A 5,426-nucleotide genomic window follows, 5' to 3' on the forward strand; every position below is an offset into this window, starting at 1 on the left:
ATTTATATGTATATATATGTATATGTATAATGCGAAATGTATCTCAAATCTGTGCCTGACCTTTGGCGAAAAGCATTTTAAAATGGCCCAACTTCGCTGAGCGACTAAAACGCTGATACATTAGAAGATAACATAAGGTATACACATATCTATATATATACTATATCTCGTTAATTGCACGCAGACTCGAACTCCCCACTTTGCCCCCGAAATTAACCCTCCTCGTCACCTAACGCTGCTTACTCATGCTTAACCCATTCATCGAGATTCGAATTCGCGGATTTCAGATAAACACGACATTTTTCCATGTAAATATTGCACAGATATCTAAAATATACTATATATATATATCTATATATGATATCTCTCTATATCGTTAGTAAAATAAGTATCGTAAAAGTTATTCAAAAGTAATATGATATTTCCCTAAAATATTCCACTTCCTAAAACAAATTCAAATATTTAAAAAGCAAAAAAAAGTCTTGAGATTCTGGTAAAAAGTTTAGCTTCTTTGTGTGTGTGTGTGTGTGTGTGTGTGCTACTTAAGCCTCACACATCTGATCCTGTCCAGGGACCAGAAATATCTTTGGTAGAAGCTGGTATCCTAGGTGATCCTGCGGCGGCTCCTCCGCTTCTTGCCCGCCCGCTGGCGCTTGTACTTCCGCAGGATGCGATGGACATGGTAGTAGCGACTGATCCGACTCTGGACATACTTTCCATGGAGACTAGCGATTGGCGGCGAATCTTGCTTGCGGATCGGATTTCTAGCGTCACGGATTATCTCCTCGTGATGGATCAAAAGGCGTATGGCATCGAACTCGAGCTATGGCTTCCACCAGCCAATCGAATGAGTTGCAGAGTGTTAACCTGCTCGGCCACCTCAGGATTAACCTGAACGAGTTCTTCTTGAGTCACCCTCGGATCTCCAGCGTTTCCTGATCCTCCTCCTGCTCGTGCTCCTCCTCTCCGTTGGCCACCACTCCCAATATATTCTCGTTCATGTCGCACTGCACCACATAGAGATCGCTGCTGGAGTCAAAGATCTCGGCCAGATTGATGAGCAGCACATCCTGACCATTCTAATACAGCTCCTCGTTAACATCTCCTTGCCCTCGCAAATCCTCGGGATCAGAGGCCGCACCCTATTTGCTGATACATCTCCACCAGGGCCTTCCTCACTAGCTCTAGGGCAGCAGTTGCTCACCCCTGAGAAATCCTAGAATGTTTTCATCTACTTCAGGACTCCTCATCTTTCTTCTGTATCCGGTAACTATTTAAGGCAATCTTCCCTAAGTAGCTCACTTTGGTACGCTGGCAAAGCGGGAAACTGGTGGCCAGCTCCTCGCTATCGCTCTCCAGGATCTTCTCGTTTGACCAATCTCGTGATTGGAGACTGCCCACTCTTCGTATTCCCTCCGCTGCTGCATTCTTCTCTCGATCTTGATCATCTCAAGGGGAGACTGTTGGGGCTCACTCCATTGCTTCTGGTTTCGTTTGGGATTAAGGGAAAGCTTCCACGCAGCCATGAGCATTGAAGTCGCTTTCCGGTGAGCTTGCGGAACTGCTGCTGCTGCTACTGCTGCTGCTGCTGGAGCTACTGCTGGGGGTGGAACAGCCTCCTCCTCCTCCTCCTCCTCCATCTCCTCCTGCCTCGTTACTGGTTGTTATTACTAGTATTGCATAATTTTCAACTCCAAGATACTACAGTGAAGTCAAACTCGACAAAGATGTCAGGATAGTGGATGATGAGAGGATTATTTTAATCACAGGTTCGCTTCAGCTACGGAGTGGGCAGTAGGAGACACATTATCCTCCATTATTATTCCTCAGCCAGGCCTGGATTTGCTCCTCTTTGTTGGGAACAGCACCTGGGTTCTGCTCATTTCTCCTCTCAGTAGGGCAGGCTTTCCTCCTCCTCCTCCTCCTGCTCCACTCTCAGTTTCAATTTTTGGCGACAAATTCGTATTCTCAAAGTCATCGAAGCCCTCCGAAGCTTGGCTGTTAGCTCCAGGGACTTGGGATGAGTATCCAGGCTCTGCTCCTCAAGATTCAGAACTCCACCAGCCTCTTCCTCAGTCTTTCTTTGTGGCTGCTCAACATTTTTAATCGTAACCTTACAATAATGCCTTCAGCAAACTGCTTCAAGAATACAAAGATCCAGAACCAACACACTCAGCTCCTTTGCAACTCAGGCAGCTGTGTAGCTCCTGGCTGGGTTTGTACTTCTTGATGAGCCTCTTAATAAGCAGCCAAGTGTTCTCTATGCCCCAGGTTCAACTTCTTTCTAACCAGCAGATGCACAGCTCCCTGGTTCAGGCTAGAGGCAGCTAGCTTTTCAAGAGCTCAGGGCCTTGAAATGAGTGGCAGATACTTAATCTTTGGACTCTCTAGGAACTTCAGGAAATACCATTTTGATGCAATTACATAGCTTCTTGGCAAGTCCTTGGGCTCCACTTTTTATAGACAATGCTCTTCGGGGAAAGGACTTTCACCAGGGGGACTAGCAGTCACCCCTTAAATTCCACATGCTTAGCTCTAGATTCCTTGTTCCCTTGGAGGCTATTCTGCTACTACGCTGTTGGTCAGCTCTTCTTGTAGAACTTAAATCGCTTGGGATTCTCTTCTGTATTCAAATTCCTCCTCCTGAGGATTGTCTCCTTGGTTACTTAGCTCAGGAAGCCATCGATTTTGTGTATAAAGGTCTCATACTGCTTGGCAAAGGTGGATTCATTCAAATTCGAGCTGCTGCTTACTGAGTAGGAGAGCAGGACCATGAGGCGGAGCAGGTAGTGAGGGTTGGATAACGTTATCAAAGTTCTCAGTGTTGCTGCTGAGAATGGGACTGGGCAGAGGCATTGCTGAGTTATGGCTCTCTGTAGAAAAAATGAGTTGCCTGCTTCAGGTTGTCGTTAGGATCTCCGCCAGGGCATCGCTATAGTTAACCAGCTGTTCTGTGACACAGGTCTTGGGTCAGGATTGGTACCCAGCTCCTTTTCCACATCAGAAGCTGGCAAAGGAATCATGCACACTCATTCTGTATTTTTCAGCCGGAATGCCATTCCCATTCCACCTTGCTGAATGTCTATCATAGTGTCGGGCAAATTAATTGCCTGATTGATGTCCCCCACACAGCTATCAACCCTGGTCCCGGTCCACAGCCATTGGTCCCGTGCAGGAAATTGGCTTACTGCGTGTTGGGCACAGGCACCACCACCACAGCAATCCACCATGGCTCCATTTTCACAGAACCGCACCCACTTCATCATCATCATCCACCTTCCAGGTGGAGAGAAGTCACCGAGAATATTGTTGGACTCAGCGTTCGAGGCAGCTACAGCGGCCGCTTTCGAGGAGTCCACACTGTAGTTCAGTTTGGCGGCGGCAGTGGGGTGTGATGCTGGCGCGCATCGCTGTCCACATGGGCATCGAGATTGGTGAGGGGTCCACTTCTACCACCAGTCACAAGGACCTGTTCCGCTTCCTCCCTGTCCCAAGGTCCTCGATTCGTTGAGGAACCGTGTCCCCAACCAGTGCGGATCTCTTGCGATCCATGCGGATAGGGCTAACTCATCAGAGATGCTGCCGGTGGCATCGTCTGGTTCACATAGCTGTCCAGACTGTTCCAGTTTGAGATCGTTGTAGTAGCCCCCGCTGCGGGATCCATGGCCATGCCCATGCCCACTCCGATTCCCATGCCCATTCCAGGACCCAAAGGTGGCACTAGAACGTCTCATCTGTACGTGTTTCTCAATATATTCAATTTTGGCAGTACCCTGATGGTTATATCCATATCCCAGTTGCGTGGGCGTGGCTCCACACATAGGGGGCATGACCCACATACATGTCAGTCGGATGCTTGAGCTTCATGGAAGCGGCGGCGGTGGTGCCACCGCCAGGATATTGGCTCTGTCCTTTTGTGGCACACTTCCTGTCGCCGCATATGATGCCAGTACCAGCGAACCGTACCCATTGCTCCTGGGGTAATAGCAACCCTGCTGGTTCAAGGCATAACCCTGGGAGCAGCAATTCTGGCGGGGATTTGATGGCGGATTCTCCGCTCCCGACCATAGATTCCTGCCGGCATATGACTGTGTGATCGCTGGTCCTGCATAGGGATTGCTGGCATAGGGCGTGACTCCTCCGCTGCCGCCGTACTTTGAGTATTTCGTGGAACCGTAGTAAAGGTCAGTGTTGGTGGGTCCGGGGCCAGGTCCTCGATGCGGATGATGATAGGAGCTATTGACCACCGCCAGCCTGTGGCAGAGTTCTGCAATTGGGCGCATTATAGTCCACACTCCAGTGCGACAATCTACAGTCTCTTTTCCCGGTACCCGGTTCGGGACCCAAATCCGCCGGATTGTACATGGGTAGTCCGCCATTTGGGGAATACATGGACATGGGCATCCCGTACTTGTCGTAATATTGAGCCGATGTGGCCCCCGATAAATTTGTGGGTTCTCCTCCGCTGCCACTGCCTGGCATGGTGCTGCCACCACCAGGTCCTCCTCCCAGTTCCCCCATAGGCGACCGCAGGCATGGCCTGGTAACTTCTGCTAGGCTTAATGGCCGCATAGTTCGCCTCCAGTTGGGTTAGCTGCGGCTGCGACTGCTGGGGAAGTGAGTGCATCTGGGTCTGCTTCTGGGTATTGGGATTAAGGGCCAACCCATGGCCATCGGGATTGGGATTGCTAGCCACTTGACTGCTCGTCATCATGGTCGGCTGAGCCGTCGCCTGGGCTGGCATCCTACTTGTAGGGATCGTACATGGGATTCGATTGGGACATATAGCCCGCCAGATCCAGCTGCTCCTCCGCCGGACAGTGACTGGGCGTAAAAGGGCGTGGCCGTGGCTTGAGGCTTTAGACTTGTACTCCCTCCTCCGCTGCCACCTGAACCGATTGGACTTTCCTGCTCCTCCGTATTTTGGCATCGTGCTGGGGGCCAACTTTTCATAACGACTTCCAGTCACTGGATACGTATTCCCCGACAGCTGCTGTCCGGAACTGTAAGCGTTGTACGGTGAACCGCTATAGTTGTAGGCTGGATCCAGGGGCAGGGAGTTGCTATACCCATAGTTTTGATGGTAATAGTGACCCGGACTCGGCTGCTGTTTGCTGCTGCTGCTGCTGATGCTGTTGCTGTTGCTGCTGATGCTGATGCTGCTGCTGCCGCTGCTGGGCATACAGGGAGGTCAGAGCCTCGCTGTAGAAGGGAGCCACAGTGGCTATCGTGGCCATGGGCGTAGTTGGGGGGTGATGCCTCATCGTGGCCACCGCCGCTGGTGGGCGTGGTTGTGGCGCTGCCGTCGCCGCTGCTGCTGCTGCCACTGCTCCCGCTGCTGCTGCTGCTGCCTGGACCGGAACTGGAGCCGGAGGAGCTCGGCCGGAGCCCAGGGCCATGGCGGCCGTGTCAGTGGCCGTTTGCAT

The 5,426-nt window shown here is 51.1% G+C and overlaps 1 pseudogene; it reads right to left on the bottom strand.

Annotated features, from left to right (window-relative positions):
• Positions 1-522: 522 nt before the first annotated feature.
• LOC147643651 (uncharacterized) lies at positions 523-5,426 on the bottom strand (annotated as a pseudogene).

Source organism: Drosophila serrata, unplaced genomic scaffold (assembly GCF_035046125.1).
Source record: "Drosophila serrata isolate PLE 108 unplaced genomic scaffold, ASM3504612v1 contig_249, whole genome shotgun sequence".
Lineage (NCBI taxonomy): Eukaryota > Metazoa > Arthropoda > Insecta > Diptera > Drosophilidae > Drosophila > Drosophila serrata.